At 39.0% G+C, this 21,705-nt stretch overlaps 1 protein-coding gene across 27 annotated transcripts in view; it reads left to right on the forward strand.

Annotated features, from left to right (window-relative positions):
* DTNA (dystrobrevin alpha) overlaps positions 1–21,705 on the forward strand; it is a 220,919-nt gene that overhangs the window by 94,812 nt on the left and 104,402 nt on the right. Inside the window, exon 1 of one of the 27 annotated variants that reach the window (XM_072924631.1) lies at positions 1,062–3,134. The exons of the other annotated variants lie outside the window; for them this stretch is intronic. The gene's annotated coding sequence lies outside the window, so the exon portion shown is untranslated. Of the gene's footprint in view, positions 1–1,061; positions 3,135–21,705 lie in introns of those variants that run through there. 27 annotated transcript variants of the gene reach the window in all.

Consider the following 21,705-nt stretch of genomic DNA (forward strand, 5'->3'; position numbering starts at 1 on the left):
TTCCCTGTGCCATTTCCTGCTTGGCTTTGGAAGTCTGGAGCAGTGCTGTTACTCCATCCCTTGTGCTCACACTGCCTTTTAAAGGGAAAGTCAAGTCTCGGCAGCTGCTGCAGGCTGAGTTCATCCAGAGAGAGTCAGTACCCACAGGAGCCAGGCTTTACCTTTATCTTGTATGGCTCAGATATGTGGGAAAGGATCAGTTATCCTATTGCAGTAGGAACAGAGCCCTCTAGAAGGTTCGGTAGCATTTCTTATGAGAAAGTATTTTTGTGGGAAATAGCCATTCATCTTACAAGCACACATGTGGTTGATGCCATCTGTGGCAGGCAGCCCCTGGCCAACAGGTGTTTAAAGAAAGGCAGAGTAACCTTCCTCTAAGTACATTTGACATTGGCTCCTTCTCCTGTTGCATTTCCCAGGTAGTTATTAACTGACTCTGTTCCAGAACAGTGAGCACGCGATGATGCTTCAAGCTGTGCCCAGCCCTTTCTGTACAAAAGTAGCTGCCATCTGGAAGCTGGTTTCCACCTTTCTTAGCACATTCCAAGGGCCTACCTGTGTTTAAAAAATCCATGAAGAGTTCAGGGCTGTCTTCCATTACTGACACGCACAATTTCTAAAACTGTCTGGATTTTCCTGCGGGTCCCCTGAAGTTTTTTACAAATCCATGGGATGAAGGAGAAGTGGGTTTGCAGGGAGCACAGTAGGAAGGATAAAGATTGTGAAAGCGTGAAATCGTGAGTGACAGGAGAGGCTGCTTTTGGCCTTGGGACATCAGAGGAGAAATGAATTATTGAAATTATGGCTCTGTTAATCTGTGTGTTGTCAGCCCTTCTATAAACAGTGAGCAGGTGCTGTACGACTGCAAGTCCTGTTGAGTGGGAAAGCCCTCTGGTCATGGAGTGGGGGGGACTTCTGCTGGGGCTCCAGCCTGCAGCTTCAGCTGCCCGACCTGGATCATTTGTTGGTTCAAAGTGAGGGATATCACTCTTCAAAAGGCTGCGTTCATTTCTTTTCTAACATTAATAGTCCTTTAGACTCCCTCAGTAGGTTTTCAGTAGGTTTTCTTTTTTACTTTCTTGACTCTATGCAGAATCTGAGTGAAGCCACTAACAGTACTCGAGACAGACTGTAGTATTAACAGATGTGCATGGAAAGTTTGCTTGCCTTTCAGCTTTTGGGGCTTTTTTGCAGGTGGTTGTGTGTAAAGTACTTTACACATTGTTGCAAACAACTGTGTAGCAATTGAAACTCAGACACATTATACAACTTCATGAGGTGTTTTATTTGTTCTGATCGGCAGCATCAGGGGAAGAAAATTCACTGTGTATTAAAGAGAGGATGATATTGAGTAACTGTAGAATTTATTGTGAGGAGAATCCTCTTGCGTTATGTGTTTTGACCCTGTATCCAGAGTGCCAGACAGAATTTTAAATGTGAATCAATAGGTAAATATCTATTTCAAGGCAAAGTAAGGTGACTCTTTCAGGAGTCTGCATTGCTATTTTCCATCTTCAGAGGTCTCTTAGAACAGCTACTACTTTGAGCATCTTCAAAACTGGAGATCTGTGGACTCCAAAACCAGCTTTTGCTGACAGATACAGCAAGATAGAGATTCCACAAACAGCTTTGGCAAGTCTTGTATGAAAATGGGGTAAAAATATTATGAATTAACTTGGATAGGGTTTGACTACTTATAAAGCAGTAAAAGAGAATGAATTAGTAATTAGGGTTTTATTTTTATTTTGGATTCTCTAATGGAGTGGGTTGAGGTCCATGATAGCTGTTTTTTCTACATCTTCCATTACTTTCAGACTAATTGAGAACTAAATAGAAAAGCTGTCCTTTTTATGTAGTTGCTGGACTACATTCTGGAGCAATAGTATCTTTCGCACCAGAAACAGGATTTTAATCCTGAAAATAAGAAGCATTTAGTCTTGGTCAAAATGCCTAGTATGTTTTGGGGAAGGCAGGTTCCTGGGAAAACCTCATAAGGACCATTTCAGAAAAGCAAGACCCAGTTCATGTGGCAGGTATCAGGTTGCTGCCACTTCAGTCCCTTCTCTTGCAGAAGCTTTCTGCAGGGGAAAGGCTTGGATACATTACATGTTCTATCCTTTTCTCTGCTGAAACTGCTGGAGGAAAAATATGACCCTGCTTTGCATGAAGAATTTGTTCTCCAAGACTCAGTTACAAGACTGGGACCTTAGTGTGGTAATTCGTGTACTCTAGAACACTTCCCAAGGCAAACTTTGAATGGTATTCCTGAGATGTCTCAGTAGTGCAAGAATACACTTGAAGCTATAAAGCATCGATGTTTAACTCAAAAGGCTCTGCTATGGTTAGTCCTCATGCTTAATCTGGTAGGGCATTATTAATAATGATTATTTAGCATTTTCCAGATAAATTAATTTCTGTTCCACAAGCAAAAAAATTTGTAAAAGAACTTTTCCAGACCACAGTGGTGAAAGTGCATTGTTGTTTTGTTTTTTTAAGGTGTAAATCTGGTGCTCACCACCTGTACTGGCTCTGCATCTGTACCTGTATTACCAGTGAATTTCTGACTCCTGAGCATGATTTTGTCATTGCAATTCCTATGGAGATAAGAACCTAAATTTTGAAACCAGTGAATGGCAGGAGCAGAAAAATAATGATTATCTGCTTAAGGGGTGTTGATTTCATACTACTGAGTCATTTTTTTTAAATTAAAAATAAACCCCAAATTGTTCCCCAAAGCAAAACATATAGTTTATTTGTGTCTCTCTTTTTAGACTTTGCCATTACTTAGCTCTCACAGGTGACAGGAGCCTATCTGGGTTAGATTTGCTGCATGAGAAAACAACCCTGACTTTTACCGGGTGGGTGGACAGGAAAAAAACCCAACTTTTTGTCAGTCTTTTGTGTTGCAGCAGCTGGATTCACTGCTGCTATAGCAACACACCACATGATGAGGTGTATTAGATTGCTCTGCGCAGAGCACGAGGAGGGAAAGGAACACAGCTCCTTGCTGAAGGTAAAGGTTGTGCTGGAGTTTCTGCTGGAGAGCTGGGGAAGGTCAAATGCTCCAGATCCCAGTACTGTGTTGTGCACAGAGGAATGTAGAGACGTGTGGAGGTGTTAAACTGCAGACCCAGGTAAGGTACAGCTGCATCGATTAACCTGAGATCTTAACCCTCCTCCGTGCGGCAGCTCAACTTCCCAGAGAGTTTTCTCTTAGCTTTTCCAAGTGATTTTTTTTCAAGTTGCTTTGCTAATGTGACAATGTGAAAACATTGACAGCAGTTGGAACTGTTAGAGAGGAACTTCTACTGCAGAGAGACCAGTCTTAGAGACTGGGAGGTGATTGTCCTCAAATCAATGCAAACAGTATAAGTAGAGAGTTTTTGTTGTTTTAGCTTCACTTGAAGATATTGAACAAGTTTTGGTTTTGTTACTATCTGCACAGTGGTTCACAAAATCTCTGTTTTTAGTCAGAATTCAGGGCATTATCTACTTAGTGATTTTTTTTTTTATCAGTACTTTTTAATGATCTGCTCTCTTTAGCATTTATTAACACTTCTTCCTCTCTCCCTCCTAATCTGCTTCATCAGGTTGCCTGAGTCTTCTTGGAAATGAAGTTTCATGTCATTTGCTCCTTCAGGTTTTATGCTGCCTCCTTAACTCTAGCAGTGTTGTTAATGCGGTTAAACAAACTTGAGTGCACCTGTAAAGACATGAAAGTGGAAACAGTGCCACAGGTTATTGTGGTTTTTACCCTGTTAACCATTCATCCACAGAGGTAAAAGAGAAATAATTAATGTCAGCCTTGAACTTAAATGTTTATTCAGACCCATGCCAAACTCAAAAAACTATTAATTCCCCCATGTTCTTTATGCATCTTTTTTTTTTTTTTCCTTTTGCTTCACCCATCACTAGGTTAAATGTGACAGGCTTTCAAGTGGCATCCATTAGGTGGAGGAAGACAACGGTACTTTAGAAGTGGAAAAACTGAGGGACCAGAAAAATAGTGGAGAAGATGGAGAGCCTTCCTGAAATTCAAGTTAGATGGTTTAGTACTGTTCCTGCTTCCCATCAAGGGTTTCCAACCTTTTGAATGCTTTCTATTATCTTCAACTTACAACATATTTCTTTCTTAGAACTTACCACTGGTTTAATATCAGGCAACATATCAAGGGTGTTGAAATGTGAAGTCCTTCTCCACTGCCCTAAGTAAAAGATTTCAAGAAACCTTTCTGTTTCTCCCCATACATTTATACCCCTGGTGGTCCAGTGTTCAAAGGGCTCATTGCCGCTGTTGGTAGACTGGAAGCATTCCTGTGGAAACTGAGGGATGGTGCAAAGGCCAAGCCTTCCCCTCACTCACCCTTTTAGTAGCAAGAAGGGGAAGTCTGAGTTAGGGTATAACTGGGCCAAGTCTGAGTGGTGGGCAGCTTTTTCACAGCCCTGAGCAAGTGTGCTTTGTGTGGCACTGTGGGAAATGCATGGTCATGGCTCAGGTTTGAGCGGGGCTCCCCTGGCCATAATGAGGTGACTTCAACACTGTTGAAGAAGGAAGCAGCCACTCTGCCTATCAGCTCACAGGAGCGAATTTGTGAAATAAAAAAACATACAAGCGTGCAGACCATCAATGATCCCTGATCCCAGAATAGACAGGTTTGCAAGAAATTGAGTAGGGATTCTTGAAAATGAGGATTCAGAAAGGGTAGAAGTCTTTGAAGGGGAAGATCAGCTGTACGAGGGAAAACTCAAGTGAAGTAGGACAGTGATTTAGCTCTGATTCCACCACTTTGAGCAGAGCAAGGGAGTTCAGATCAAATCATTTTAGCAATCATGGGAGCTTAATCTGTCTAGATTTAAGGATCTTGTTTTGAAAAAGGAACCTAATTCAAACCCCAAGAACTCTTTCACTTATACAGCCCATCCATTGTGGCCCAAAGTATAAGGCACCAGGGATGCAAGTGATTCATAGCATAGTACCACCAACATATTATCTGACTGTAACAGAGATGTACTAGGAGTGAGTTTGTCCAGGGAATGAAAAAATTAAGGAATCTAGATAAAAGGAAACAAGGCACCTTCTTACTGAGTACTACCACTCCCTTTTTGTGTGTGGAATCACAGTTGTAACAGTTTATCACACAGAAGGGAGAAAAGGAAGTGAGAGACTTATTTAAAACCTTAATTGTTAAGCAAAACCAGCAAAACAATGAAAAGTGTCCAGCTAATCATCTTTGCAAGACTAGCAAAAAGGTAAGAGATTATGGAAATATTGGTATGGAAAATCACATTCTCAATGAAGCTACGTGAACAGAAGGAATATGAGAACTGTCAGTAAAAGGTCATTTCCTTCATCAAATAGCATGCTTTTTTCTTTTACCATGGCATGTTTTTTTTCTAGGACCATATTAGACTATACAAATTTTCTTAAAGATTATAAATTTGGTCATGATTTGGCGAAGAATTTGGTGTGTTTGCAAATACCACATTTTATTCATTTGTAGGATCTGTGAGTACATATGAACCTTCCCCCTTGGACTTTTGTTCCTTTAACTTTCTACTGAATCTTTTCTAAAACCTTCAAAACAAATAATACTCACTGCTAGCTGAAACCCCTGAAAGGTGCAATAAAACAAACAATAATTCTTTAGTTTATGGGTGCCTCTTGTACATGAACCAGCTGAGAAAGTCATGGAAGACTGCTAAAATGCACTACTGTGCCATGAGAATAAATTTACTGCACAGTTTTGCAATTCAGATTTTATTCAGCATTAGAATTGTAACTCATTAATAGTGTCAACAGATTTGCAATGGAGATCTCATCTGCCCACTCCTACAGATGAAATCACACAATTTATTGATATGATAATCTTTTTACTAGATTTGGATTTGTGGAAAACAGCAGAAATACCTGACTGACTTGACTGCTAAGAAAAAAAATTAATCCATTGAACTGACATGACTGTGTGTCAGCCTCTGACAAGAAAGAAAGAAATCTGGACTCTTGATCAGTAGGTATGAAAACAGACACAAAATCATAAGGCTACATGATACAATGTGTATATGCCTTGTATGCAAATAGTAACGTAGGCAAAATTCCAATATGGAACAACTTGCAGAGACTAATTGATATAGGAATATGTGCACCAGTAGGAGCAGGCCAGTACCTCACTCAGCTGTCAGATGGCTGAGATATTTTTCTAGAGATAAATATGTACATGGGTGATTACAGTAGCAGATGCTAACTCTAGGAGCTTGAGCTCCATATCCAAATGTTCATCTGGCTCAATCAAAATGAACAAAAGCATTTCCAAAGGGCGGGCTAACATCTCCAGGGCTGAGTGGGCATTGGCAGCAGTCCAGAATGTCTTCTTCACATGGAGGAACTGTGTTCTCAGGAACAGTTATTTCCAAAAGGTTTAGCCACTTAAAGTATTCAGCATGGAATATTAAAGAAAACTGTTCTCTTTGGAAGAAAGCTTGCTATGAAATCATCCTGGGAGAAGTTGATTCAGTTCTTCATAGAGCACAAGAGCTTGGGGCATCAGGATGTTCATCTCGGATGTCTGTAGGGCTGGCTTCAACACCTATTTCAGCTTTAAGTGTGTGCTGAAACTGGTCAAACACATTCAGCAACTTGTGGAAAATGAGGCTCTGGTCCAGGACTGCTGTAGCCACTGAATAAGGAAAGGAAGCTTGTATATTAATGCCTGAAGGACAGATGTAAAGCTGCCATTTGGCCACATTTGTCTCTGGTCAGACTTCCTGTAATTTTTTTTCTGAGGAGCCTGTTTTTAATATTGCCAAGTCCCAGGTGCTCACAGGTCACGAATCTATGCTACAGAGCAGTCATGAGATGCCAGAGCTCCCCTGCTTTCAGGCTTGCTGCATGTTGTTTTCTGCAGCTGTGAACCATGGAGAACTTCTTTGATCTTTTGCAGAGCAAAAGAGTCTGTTCAACCTCCTGTTTCCAGTAGCAGGGGCTCCTAAGGAAAAAAATGCCAAGTGCTGTGACACCCTAAGAAGAAAATTCTATCCTGATGGAGTGGTAGAGGTGCGAAAAGAAGAAGTTTTTAAGGTGGGCATATAGTGCAGAGACCCTAAAACTTAGAGGTGCTTTTCGGAATATGTATAAATGATTATTTTCAGTAGCAAGTTAACTTCCTATGAAAGATGAAAATTGGCTTCTTTAGCCAGAAGCTTAGGGCCTCTGGTGACTCTTAGGGAAGTTAGGTCTTTGAGCTGAAAAGGAGCACAGCTTCTTCCAGCAGATTTGTTGTTTGATAAACCTGTGCTGGGATAGTTTGTACCTCTGAACATTAATGACTAAAGCTCCTATCCAGATGCTGAGCTAAAGAAAAGGTCTTCTCTGTGGTTCTACCACCTCCTCCATCAACTTCAGGCTATACTAATTAATGAATCTATGACAAGACACCTCCCTCCCTGCCTGCCTGACCCTTGAGCCCAAGCATCGTGTACTTGCTTTTGTGTGTGCCAACATGCGCAAATGCACACAGAGGCACACCTACAGTAATTCACGTCTGTCGTTAGACATAAATTACTGGGTTGAATTACTTGGTTTTTCATGATTTTCAGAAAGAAAAATTACTAATGAAAAGATGAGATGTCACGAGCTCTTTTATTAAAGATAAGTGACTTAAGAAGTGCTGTCAGATTGGGTGAAACAGGGTAAAACAAGTGCTAAGTGGAAGTCTCCCCTTCCTTTTGCTGGGCAGGTAGTCTGTTAGTGGTGTCAAATTGTGTGCTGTTCTTCTGAGGTGCTGGAGCAGCTCTGGTTGCTTCTGAGGCGTCCCACCCCAGTTTTACTGAGAGCTGCACATGAGCACTGGACTGAAAGCAGCTGGATTTGCAGGGCTGAGAGGCGCTGTGCCACCCACCCACCTACTAACTGTAATTAGGAATGTTCCTTCTCGCACATGTATGTCACAAGGTGAGGACTAAAAGCCTGTTAGCTGTCTGTAGTTAGGGGTATTTTTGTGTGGAGTGCTACTTAGAACGGAAAGAGGCAGATTAGACTTTCAAGCACCCTTTGACAACAGCACTGAAGCTGAGGGTGCACTGAGGAATGCTGATATGGGAAAACTAAGAACATCTTGACTGTTAATTCTGCTGAAGTTAGCAGAGCAAAGCAAAAAAAAAAAAAAAAAGTTGTTTTATTTTTTTTAATTTTCGTTACCCTTAGGCTTCATAGGTACATCACCCTTCTTTATTGTCAATTTGCTCAGAAAATCATTGCTGACATCTCACCTAATGACTTATTATCATTCTAGTCAGGCTATCTTTCACTTATATTGAAGATTTCTTGGATTTTTACCAGCCTTAAATTACATTGAAAGTAGGCAGATGAACATTTAAATTAAAAGGTTAATTGAAACAGAAATATTGCACTGGCACAGTTAATTTGTTTCAGTTTAAATGTTTATTAGCTTAATTGAATATTTACAGAACAAAGACAAAAAAAAAGTTGTGCATCTATTTCCACAGACTCAAAAGTAAATTTACTTGTATTCAAAAGGTAAATACCCACTAATAACTCTTAAAAACAGTAGTCTGTAAGAGCATATTTCCAAAATAAGGAATTTTTTTCTGTAGTTAAACAGCAATTATTTTATGATTTCTTATCAGTCAGCAGTTTTTTTTACGGTTCTTTAGGATTTATGAGCACAATGAAGTCCTCAAAGGTGTCAAGAAAAAGAGCTTACATTGTACAAATGCTTGGGGCAGGAAGCACTGGTAAGATCTGCCTGATAATAACCATATGATTCTCTTGTCTTCTTTGTGGACTGTTTGAGAATGATCATCAAGATCCTCATGAAGAAGAGTTGTTAGAGAAATCTGTCTGCTTTTTCTTTTCTCTAATTGGAGAGGGGTCAGGAACTGCAGAAAAGGGAAAACGTGATCCTTTCTGGATTTCCTGGAAGAAATCATATTTCAGTTAGTTTGCTTTCCTAGGGTGCCTAATTTAGTAGCATGGTCAAACCGTATTCCTAATCTAGGGAGAAAATTCAACAGCAATAGTAACACCAGAATTTAACTGATCAGACTTCATCTGTATGAATACAAATGTGGTTTTTAGACAGAACAAATGGTGTAATAATTTCCAAAATAAGGAGTAACACATGTTATTTGGAATATGTTTAAACATGGAAAAGTACTTTAATTGGACTATTTTAAAGAAGTTGTTGTTTGAAAACATCTAAGCTTAGTAGAAATGGTAGTGTGTGATTATGATTCCCTACTCAAAGAATCATTATGGCCCTAAATAGCAACACAAATGGATTCCGCCCTTCCCCCTCCCAGTATCTAATAGACAGACTACTTTAAATTCTACTTCAACCCCTGTATTAGTTTCCTGAGAGGATTTTCATCATCAGGCTTTAGGGAATACACTTAAGCACTGAGGTCTTGAATCTATGGTAATTTTTAATCTTTAGGAAGTATCCAGTTAGCCCTCATTGCCTTTATGGCATTCAAACTTCTCTTCATGTCTTAGTAGGTAATTTTCTCCTCATAGCATCTGTCCCAGTTATACAGGTGGATGTACTGGGACAGTATTGTACCAAAACCACCAGTTTGTAACACATGGGAAAGGGGCTCTCATCTCAGTACATGATTTTGTGAGTTTATACATCATAGCAGCACTGCAGGATGGAAGACGGTAGTCTTGGGCAATGATATAGATACAAAGGCGAGGCTATGCCTCTTGTTTCTCTGGAATTGTGGCCATAGCAATCTTCAAAGAGTATTATCTTACTCTGTAGCTAACTGCATTAGTCCTGCCTGTGGCTTGAAACACAAAGCCTAGTCCTTTGGCCTCTAAGCAAAAGAGTTATTGTTTGATTATGCCAACCATTTGTTGTTTTCTGAGCAGTGCACACACAGCTCCCACATCAGCAGCCATCCAGCAGGTGCCCAAATGCTTGTCTGGTGCACTGCTTCAAACTGATGTGTTCTTTCTTCATCAATAGGCTGACCAAAAATACCTGTTGTTCTTGTTTTATTCCATTAGCCTGCTGTGTTTTTTCCCTGTTAGAAACGTAACTGTTGACCTCTGAAAATTCTGTATGCAAAGGTACAGTTCACTGTCTTCTGTGGGCTTTGAAAATACTTGCAATATCTTAATGTGAAGGGGGATAGGAACCCCTTAGCTTCCAGGCTGCACATTCCCTGTATTTCCCTTCTGTGGTATCCCCACTGCCTTCCCTTGTCTGCATTGTCACTGCCTTCTCTCCCTTCTTATTTCTGAAGTACTCCTAAGTGCTTTTGTACTGGAGACTTGGAAATCCCTTCCCTGACTGCCAAGATAGTGTGTTTCAGGAGAGCAGGGGTGGGATCTGCACCTTGAACGTTTTGCAATGATCTTTGGAGGGGAGAATCTGTGAGTTCATGACAGAAGGGGGACTGTGAGCGCAGAGACAGGGCACTGCCTGCTGGTGAAAGAAGAAACCTCCTCTTACAGCTGGACCATATGTAAGGTTATGAAACCACCTCCTGTCTTGACTTCTTTTTCGTGTTGTTGCTTCAACTCAGTGCTGAGTCTCCTTTACAGAGTGAATTTATTAGTGATGTATTAAATGCAGGAAAATTGAGTAATCCTGAACCATGATTAGAATCTAAAGAGGGAGTATGTTTTAAGCTAGCCATTAATAGGGTTGTTTTTTTCTCTCTGTTGGTAATATAAAAGTCTGCAAATCACATAAATAACCTAAGAGACTACAAGCAGAATTAAATAATTATTCATTTTGGGTCAGGTTTTGGTTTTTAAGAGCCTAAGTGTAATTATCCTGGCACAAGGGACCTTCTAATGGTTTTAAAGCAAACAGAAGTGGCTGCAACAGGAAACTTTGTGCCATCAAACCATCAAACACACCCAGTTAGGAGAAGCAGTGAGGTAAATTCCAATGAGCTAGAGTATCACCAGTTAGGATTGCAGTGGTTCTGGGAGGGTTCAGGCCTTGGAAGGGTCTTCCTTGCAGGAGAAATTGTAACTCCACACATTTGAACTGTGTATGGCTAATAGTGAAGCATTTTCTTTGCAGGGCTTTTTTTCTAGCCTGCTCTCTGCTTTCTCTTAGTTAACCAAGGGACTCGTTTCAGCACGTTTAACTGAGCTGCATGGAGAGAGAGATATGACTTTAAACTACTGAAATTGTAGGAGTTCTTTTTTTCTAAGGCAGAGAATGTATCAGGTAGGTGCAGAAATAGCTCTTGTGGTTCAGAAATATATTTTGAATAGCAGAACATCCCAGGCCCTTAAGTTTTGGGTGAAGTTCAAAGAAATGTGAATTCAGAATGTAGCCAGGCCATTCTGTTCCCATTTGTCTTTCTAAAGCCTAGGAAATAAAAAGTTTTCTCAGCAGTCCACCAGTGCAATTAGTTCAGAAAATCTTCTTTGGTTTGGAGTTTTACTTGGCAATGTAGAGAACAGCTACAGATCTGAAAATAGTGAGACAAGAAGCAGAAAGTGCTTTTGCTCCCTTTTACTAGGTTCATGTAAGTATATTTTGAATTTTGACCAAAATCAGGTTAAGGTTGTAAATAAATAATAAAAGGTTGTAAATAGCATAAGGACAACATTGCAGTGATCTCACCAGTTTGTAAAAAAAAAAAAAAAAGTATTACATTTTCTGTTTAGCTGAAATGTCCTCCCCTTGTCCATAAACCTAAACTTTAAAGTGTAAATTGTAATTTCTAACAGAAATAAAATACTCTGCATGGTGTATTTTAAATTGAGTGGTACCACGGGAGAGAATATGTCTTCATAATGATGTTTCTGATCTTGAATTAACTGTGAAGCCAGGGCATTTATATTGTTTAATTGTATCTATTGGAAGGGGATAGAAAATATCTGAAGCCCCATTCTGGTTTCTGAAACTGATCTTCTAGGCAAGGAATACCAGGGCTTTAAGTACATTCTGCCTGGGAAAATGCTAATCCATCATCCATTCCACTGGCTGGTGAGATGCAAACAGAAGAGACCCACTGATGTGCTGGAGGCAGAACAGACCATGATTGGTCCCTAAAAACACCTACAGGCCAAGAAGAAGAGTTTTGTTGTTATGCCCACATTTTAAAATAACTTCCCCCTCCCTTCTTTGATTTATTGCATAGGGATAGAAAATATTTTAAATCTTTCTCTTCTGGGATTGTCCCATGCAAACTCTGTCTTATCCTCCTCTTTTTGCTGTATTCACTGTTTGCTGGTTACACTTTTCATGTCAAAATTCTGGACAGCTAAGGGATAGATTACTTTCACTGGAATCAGTGACTGAAATTATTACCTCAAGGTCATCAGGTTACTTCCCTGTCTCTGTAAAAATAGCATATTATTTTAAATCCAAAGTTATTAAAGTGGATAAAGATGTAGAAAAAAATTGAGCTGATTAAATGGTCTCCACTGATGGTCTCCATAAGTAACTGTTTCACATCTGCCACTCCATGATGAACCAGATCCTGTGGTTTGTGTCAAATGCCACTTTTTTCATTGACAGTCTCACAGTGACTAAAGAGCAGAAGAGATTGTTGATTCCCACATTGCTGTCATTCATCTCTTATGGGTTGTTATTTCTGATGTTGCTGTTCTTTTGTCTTGGCTCCCCCCTGATTTTGAATCTGATCACATTACAATTTAACCTTGCTGCATTCTAATTTTAACACTGCAACACTACAAAATAAACATACAGACAAGATTGTTTTCAAAGGATGATGTTTATTTTCATAGCCCAGCTTGATCTTTTGGGACAGAATGAACACTCTTCTTCTGAAAGTGGACATCTAATGGACATCTCACAATAGATCCAGAAATAGAGGTATCCTAAATCATAGGTTGCTTTTGAAAACACAAGATGTTATGGCTAAAATTAAACATAGGTAAAATCCTGGCAAAATTGACTTCATTGTCATTGAAGTAATTGCAATTACTTTTCATTGATTTAAGTGGAACTGAGATTAAACTCTGAATTTCAAGAGTAGATTTTTTTTCTCTTGCAGACATATGCACCCATTCTATTCCCTTTTTTTTTGCTCTAAATGTACCATGCTGGAGAAGAGCCACTCTAAAGTTCACAACCTGTAGGAAGGTTGGCATGCCAGCAGAGGAGAAGCATCAGTCAGTACAGGCCAAGCATGGCTGCAGACGTCAGACGGTGCCTTTTGTCCACAAACAAGAGGGTATTTCACCTGACACGGCTGCAGCCAAAAACTCCAGGTAGATTTCAACAGGCTTCAGTGCCCACTGTTAAGGGGAGAGATTTTAGACATGTTTACTGGGGCTTTGAGTTCCCCACAAGACATTTTCCATAAGATGTTGTGCAGGCTGCATTTGTGAAAGGATATTGTTGTAGCAGCCTGTGTTGTATATCAGCTCAAGGGAGTAAGTGTACAGCAAGCTAAGCTGTAGCAATACTCAAAGTAAATGGCTTCTGACTTTTAGAAGTGTTTGTTTCCATGGAGAGATGTTAATTTTGCCCTTTGTCTCTGTGGCAGAAATTAGAGGAGCAGTGTTCTGTCTGCCTTGTCCCAGGTGTTGATGCTGAGGGAGATTACCTGGGGCATGCAAGGAGTAGAGCAAGTACTATTGCATTTTACAGTGGACATATTCAAGGGACAAGCAGGGCTTGTACCAGGATGTCGTGTTTTCAAAGTAAAATTCACAGTGTTAGTTCCAGACACAAGAAATTCACCACAATATTTTGATCCAGGACTCATGGTAACTCTAGCTAGGAGCCATTAAATGCAAATCTAAGTGCCTGCTCTTCCATCATTCAGGCAGCTTTGCCTCAGCTTCAGAAGAAACCTAAACCCTTTCTTTTAAAGAACTAACATTTACTTCCCCATACAATTACCTACCTGGAATATAAGAGGATTGTTTACAAAGGGAAAAAAGAAAAAAGACAAAAATCAAGGAAAAAGAGACATTTTTATTTTTTAAAGTCACACTGTAAAAAGGCTGGAAAGTATACTTTAAGGTCCCTTTTTTTCCAGATCGGTACTTTTCCCCAATACATATCAGCATAAATTGATGCATATACTGGAGTTTGTGTTTGATGCTTCCTTTGACTTCAGGAGCAAGTAAAATACCTTTGTACCAGGTCAAAGATGGTCCAGATGCTGTATTTTGCCTGGAAAGATCAAAAATGTGTATAGAAATCTTTTTCATGCATAGAAGTATAGAAGAAAAGATTATTCTGAGTAGGTGTTTCCTGTGGGAAGCTTAAAAAGTTTAATTTAAAAGGTTTTCTATCCCATAAACATTCAGGTGTTAACCTGTTTTGCAGACAGTATTTGCAATACTAGGGAAACAAACATAAAAGGAACACTTTCTTTATCCTGACGTAACAACATGTGTGCAGATGTGACCACTGTTTGTTTGGTGGGAATGAGGAGAATAGGAACATCTTTCCCTTAAACATTTGAGAGAGTACTGTATTCATTGCTTTTCCAGTCCTTTGCCATGTCAAGGACTGAGCAGTCAGGACTAAGATTGCGTAATGTTTCATTTTGATCATAGCAAATACAATATTCAAGTTGGATACAGTGCTGATTTTTTTTTAAATGTTTGTACCTGGCTTTTCTGTTGAGATTTCAGAGGTTAACAGAAAGCATTCAGATGGGAAGCATTGGATTTGGTGCTCAATATTTTTCCTCTTCAGAGTATCTCACCTAAAACTATTCCAGTATCTGAGTTTTTGTCAGTCTTCAAGAATTCATCTGGTGTCACAAACTGTTGCTGACAGATTCAGCAACTTCCAGGCCCTTAAAAATGTTGATTCTCCAACTTTTTATTTTTAAAATACATTAGTTTATAATTTTTATGAGTATGTATTTTTACAGTTTTATAAATATATAATCTTTAAAACTTGCAAGCTTTTTGATGTTTTCTAAAGTCCTGCATGAGAGAGTGACACTATTTCAGTTAGAACAATTTCAGCAGAATACTCTGAAATGATCTGATGAATTTTAGTTAGTTGTGTCTCAACTTTGAGTATGTTTCTTACACACATAACATTATTATCAGAAAAGCAAAATCTTAGATGAAACTAAAGTGTGAAGGGATCCTGTTATTGTTTCTTTTCCCCCTCATTATTTTGACCTTATTAATGCTGCCAGGTTATTTATAAGCTACATGACTGCTATGCTAAAACCTTGGCAGGCTGACTGACTCTATCAGAAACTGACTGAATACTTCCTACAGAAGTGCTACCCTGTAATGCTTTTCTGTCTCTCCAAATCTCTGTGATGCTGTGCATTAGAGGGTACAGCCTTAAATAGTTAGGATAATAGTGAGCAGTGAATGGCACTTGATAAAAACAGACCTCCTGCTGCTGGAGATTGCCATTGGAAATCCTTTCAGTTATTATCCTCAACTGCAGAATAAAGACGTGTATGCAAGTGAATCTACCAAAAGGCCTCTGCCAAATATTTCAACACTCTGCAGCAAAGGTGTTTGTACTCTCTAGCTACTCTGAAAGTAGGATTGAGTGGCAAAACGGTAAATAAAAAAAAAAATTGTAAGCAACTAAAAAATCTGCCTGAGTCACCTTTTCATTTAATTTGTGTTGTAAAACACAATTTCACAGGATTGCTTAAAACCAAGCCTGCAGCTAAATATTTACCCAATGGATTTGTTAAATATGTTTCAGTGCCTCTGGAAATGAATTCACACCTCTAATTCCTAAATACCCTTTGCCTCTGGGCATCTATAGTGAAATGCAGGTATTAGAAGAGCTGAAATCAGTTGAGATAACTGATAACCTGAGTCAATAAGCAAAGGATTGAGAAGACAGAATGATCTTTTGTCTCTCTGGGGTTTGGAAATGGAAATTTTTGAGCTGAAAAGTGGTTTTTCAGATAATGCTTGAAAAGTATTTTCCAGGCCTGTTGTCAGCCTTCCTGCATCAGTTAAGTACCAGCTAATTTAGTCCAAAAATATTGTCCACCAGCACTTCCTCTAATAGCAGGGTAAGAACACCTGAGGAGGCATTTGTGCCAAAAGGCTTTGCCAGCCCCCTTTTCTAAGGGAGGAGCAGCTTTGTAACAACTCTAACACTGCTCACAGTCAGCTTGTGTCTTTAATACATTTCACTATTTTGTAGGGTGTTACTGTCATTTCAGTCACAAGTGACAGGGGAGTTTGCCAGTTCTCCTGTATTTTTCATGTGTCAGCATTTAGCATGTCTTTAACACATGGGAGATCTGAGCCCAGTGCCCAAAATCCAGCTGGATGGTTTGCTCCCTTCCTTTGCTCTCTGTTTAACATTCACAGGACTAAGGCAAGAAGCAAAGTGGGTAAGCTGTCACTGAGCAGTCTCCTGTTGGACATCACAACCCTGTGATCTAACACAGGGGAATTCTGAGAATTGACAAATCAGTAAAGGCAAATGGATGGTTTGGGAGAGAAGGGACAAAACAAAGGTAATAGTGAAGGCAGAAAGAGCAGTGGGGGAGTGGGATGTGGCTGCTGAAATAGTCTATTTTGAATATTCTGTGTTTAAGAAACTAAATTATGAAATATGTAAGATGAAAAAAGCATATCCACAAGTGAGAAATGCAAGATGAGCCCCTGTTGATAAAACTTTACAACATGTTATTTTATACCACTGAGATTCGCATCCACAAATACGTCTGGAGTCTCCATTTCACCTCACTGAAAATAGCATTGGGCCTGCAATATATGTTTCAAAAGATTTATTGGGATAGTTTTAAAAGCCACAGACTGTAGGGCATTCGCCATTATCTCTTGAGAGACTGTCTACAGCCTCGTACATCTTTCACTTCAGAGTTCCCCTGTTGAGATCAGACGTTTTCTGTGTTTAAATATTATTCCTGTTATATCTAATTAAACCCTGTATATCACACCTTATAATTCTCTCCCTAACATGAACAGCCCATAGCTGTTTTATTCCCAGCTCATCAGCATTTAACAAAACTGTATAGATTTAAAGTTACTCTCTTCCCAGAATCAGACTCTCTGCTCTCAGTCCTCAGTGTTTTCCTATCTCTCTGCCTCTCTCCTTGCACTTTGTCAGTGGCTTCCAGACAACTTGGTGCCTAAACTAGAATGTAATAGTTGAGTGTAGCTGAACCAGAGCCAAACAGGAGGAGGAGGAGGTCTCTCGCTTCTTACTCTGATGTGATGCATTTGATAAGGCAGACCAAAAATACACTGTTGCTTTCTTACCAGAATACCCAGAAGAATATTAGACGTGCTCTCAGAATTAAGCAAATGACACCTAAGGTGCAAATGTACTTGTTCTTGTTTGCAAATATCATTAACCAGCTTAGCTCAAATCTGCTTATTACCAGCTCAAACACCTTCAATTTAGATGCCTCTGGACTAGTTTAAAGTTTGTCTCCACTTACCAGCAGGGTCAAATTGGACATGGTTTTCCAGGCAGTGGTGTGGGTGGACGGGGCTGTAATTGTCCAGCCAAATTGTCACTGTTGCAGTGAATTCAAGTCTGTTTTTCTTGTGAAAATCCAGGCCTGTAGATGTTACTGCTCTCTTCAAGGATTCATGAAATACTCTTGCTTTCGTGGCCTAATTGAAGTGCCTCTGCAGCAGCCACAAGTACCTGGCCACTGGCTGTGTGTGGCTAGTGCTTCATACTGAAAGCATCTGTAAAGTGTTTTATCTGCTCAGAACCAATGCATTTCACATAAAAATTGGTTTGCAACAGTTTGCATTGCTATTCCCTGTCCAAGGATGTATTGTGTCATGCAAGCTGCTGGAGGCCTTAGTGCCCCATGCTTTTCTGTAGGATGTCTCTGTGCCTTCACACTGTTCACCTTTCCTCTTCTCCTTCCAGTTGTGAGTCCTTCTCCTAATCGATGGCTGTTGAGTTTTGCAACTGGTCTGTATGAAATAACTCTTTAAGTCTGGTGGATCTTGGGAATGGCACCATTACAGCTCATACTTCAGTGATTGAGTTTCTCCCTGGAGTGGTTTTTGAGGTGGTTTGCCTAGAATTACTGTGTTGTATTAGAAGGAAAATTAGATATTTTCAAAGGAAGGAGGTGTTGAAAAATTAGTTTGAGGACATTTAGTCTTTGGGGGAATGTGACATACAGACATAAAGTGCTGTGTGACAGTGTCTTGCCTGTTTTGGCACCTCTTATTTCCTGTTGTTAATGATACAAATGTCATCTTTCCACAAAAGTTGATGCATTGTGTGCATTATAAAGCAATGCTTGTGTAGGAGTGTGTATTCTGTCTTGACTACCCTTAAACGAGTGTTTCTAAGAAGTGATCTACTTCATTTCACACAAAGAAAAATCTTTATACAACCATTTGGGGATTTCAAAGCACATCAGGAATCTTTGCAGCCATAAGTGCCAGCCTGCTTAGATGTGCTTCTTCTGGGCTTTCATGTGCTCCCCTTGGCTTTCTTCACATTCCCTTCCTGCCATGGGAGAGGTACATTCAGGGCATTGAAATTTCTCCAGACGAGAGTCTGCTTACGAGCCCATTTCTAGTAGCTGAAATATTTATGCAGCGTTGGAGGGATTTTTATAATCTAAATGTTCTTTTGCAATATAATTAATACTATTTTATTAAAAATGTTCCTCCTCAAGCATATACAGCACTAACTCGAGTTTAGCAGGGTCTAACCAGAGTTAAAAGTAATGTGCATTATCTGAGAGGAGAGACACAGAAGAGCGAATCAAATGTAGCAGCCTGTTTCTGTTGTGTCCATTTACAAGCATCACCAGCCATTATATTTGAATTCAATATTTCAAGCATTAGCTTTCTGTTCTGGCTTAACATATGAGACTATTTGCTACATAATTATATTGTATTTCATTTTCTTCTGTATGCTATTGTAATAATGATATTGCCTAATAAAATAATGTCAGATTTTAATTAGGTTAAAAGTAATTTGTTATATTAAGTTTTTTATTTGAGAAAATGAACTAGCTGATAGTGCATATCAAGTTGTCAAATTTTTTTTGTTTGCATTTGATTTCATTTCCTGATGTTCTTTACCGTTTGAAATAAGGGTGGGTTTTTTCTTCAATTCCAGCCCTCCACAGCCTTAAGTCTAACATATTGATGTTCTAGTGAGGACATAAGATGCCCAACTTTCTATTTATTAAAAGGATAGTTTTGCAAAAATTTCTGCTCCTAGTTAATAGCTGCACCTTTTTAATCATTGAAATAAATTACCTAGACTAATGTGAAAGGGTATGATAATACTGTGTGAGAGTACTCCAGCAAAGGGAGGCTTAAATTTGCTGGAAGGCAAAGACAGAATACATTTGCATCAAAGACAGTTTTGGAAGAGAAAGCTTGTGCTAACTTTTGTTGTGGGATACTTTAGGAATAACCAGTGATGTAGGAACTGGCATAAAGTGTATTTCTCTTCAGAATTTATAAGAGTGTCATGAATAGCATCTCAACATACATCCAAATAATGAATAGAAGGATGAAGGGGTGAAAGATTCGTCTGTTTCCTAATGCCCTTCTCTTTAATTCTTAAATTTATTTTGCTTTCAAAGTGACCTCAGTACTCTGTAAACTTCCACATCACCTGCACAGGAGCTGTGTTCTCTGTTACGTGACTAAAGCTTATCTTTATTGGGAGATACTGACTCCTCCTTGAAGTGCCATTTCCAAGTACATTCCCTTTTATGTAACCTACTGCTTTTAGGCTGCCCTTTTTGGTTAGACATTTATTAAGAACTAAATAGAAAACCTTTGAGCCCAGATCAGCTGCCCATTCCTCTTCAGCCAAGTATGGTAATTACAATGGAATTCAAGCAGATGCTTGGTAAAGGTTTTGCAGGGTAAGGACAGGTTAAAGAAAGCTTTTGTTGAACTGGAGCCCATCTTGGCTTTTCTATGTATTCATCATTAGAAGACTCAGAAATTCTTATATGGACCTGTAATTTCTTGTCACTTAAATTTTATACAAATGTAGACATCCCATTGCTGTTTTTTTCTGCTGATTCTTCTGTTATCACATGGTACTGCCAGGCTACCCGTTCTGTTTCTGCTGTGTGTAATGACTGTATTGTTGTATTGCTTGTGTGGTTATTCATGGGTATGCAGGCAGGCAGTTATGGGACAAGAATGTACAGACCCTGAGTTTGGTCATTTTGACTTTGGGAGAGTTAGTATCCTTACTGAGTATCTTGAGGATTGAACTTTATTATAACTAAGGCTGCCTAGTGAAATCATTTTAACAATGCATGTGAAATTTCTTTTTCCGCCACAAAATTAGAGACATAGAGGTGTGACCTGCAATGAGATCTGGTACTTGAAAAAAGAAGTAAAGTTAACAAGGTGATATATGCTTTTAAAGCATCATCATTTGAATGCAGCCACCAAAACAATCAAGTTGTATTCCTGTTACACAAGGGCCACTCACAGAAGGGATATGGCCAGGTAAAAAAGTTAAAATCTTATCTTTCCTTATGCCCTTAAAACAGCTAATTGCTCAAAATGCCTTCTTCAGATATTAATTAGATTGGCCTGGAGGCTGCTTCTACTTGCATTAAGGATCAGATTACTCTCTGTGTGAGATTCATACAGATACAGTAATCAAAGCTTTCTTTGTCTCAGAAGGTATATACTTAACCCAAATATACTCCTAATTTCCTTAATTCCCATCCTAGTACCATTCTTCTGTCCTAGTGCCTGCTCTCACTGAGCTTCAAGACAAATTAACAGCTACCACTATGAAAGAGTATATGTGAACTATTTCCTCAGTGCCTCATCATTCTTTCATTTGTAATTTATTTTCTACCTTTCTGGAGACACTTGAAATTCCATGGGATTGTTTTTAAAGATTATTTTTTTAAAATGTGTTGTTTCGATATAGTTCAGCCTTTCTTTTTTATAAATCTATTTGTTGTAACATTTCAGAAAACTGAGAAGTGAAAAAAACAAAAAGCATCTGTTTCAGGCATAAAGATAAAAAACTTAAATACTTCTTGGTTGTCAGTTGTATAATAGAAAACATCCTAGGTGGTAAGATTTTTTAAAATTCTATGGATCAGTGGCTATTGCATTAATTGTTTAGGTGCCAAAACTTTTCATCAGGTAAGGTTACAAAAGCCAGTAGCCATTTTATTTACTAATTTGTTTGACTACTCATAATACTTAATATTAGTGAAATTTTCCCGGTACATGTGAAGGATCTCAATAATTTCAGCTGCCTAGGAATGCATTTTCTCCTGCAGCTACCATTTGGTTTAATTTAGTTGGTTTTGTAATTCTGAGGACATGAAAGTACCTACTGTCCTACAGCAAATAATCATCAAATCCGTATTTACAAAAACTGACAACTTGTATTATTAAAATTGGCAGAAGCCAAGAAATGCTTCCTAGCACAATTGTATCACTGACAGCTTACTCTCAAATGAATTTGGGTTTAATTATGGCAGCACAAGAACTGAAAGATCCCTTTGACTAAGGAGAAGTTTAATTTTATTTGATATCCTGCAACCTCCTTTTTGCCTCTACAATGGCAAATGAAAGAGGACCAGACTACCAAAGTATCAGATTATCAATTAAATGCTTCCTGTGATAAAGTCCTTATAATTTTTTATCCCTCGAGTTTCATTACAGTTTTCTCTATGAATTATGCCTTCTCTAACCAACTGAAAGAAGTAGAACTGCATCTTTGAGTGTTCAAAGATCATCAGTTCTTTATTGACATCTTATTTATTGTCTTTTAGAAAAAT

The sequence above is a fragment of the Taeniopygia guttata genome, chromosome 2 (assembly GCF_048771995.1).
Source record: "Taeniopygia guttata chromosome 2, bTaeGut7.mat, whole genome shotgun sequence".
NCBI classification, from domain to species: Eukaryota; Metazoa; Chordata; class Aves; order Passeriformes; family Estrildidae; genus Taeniopygia; species Taeniopygia guttata.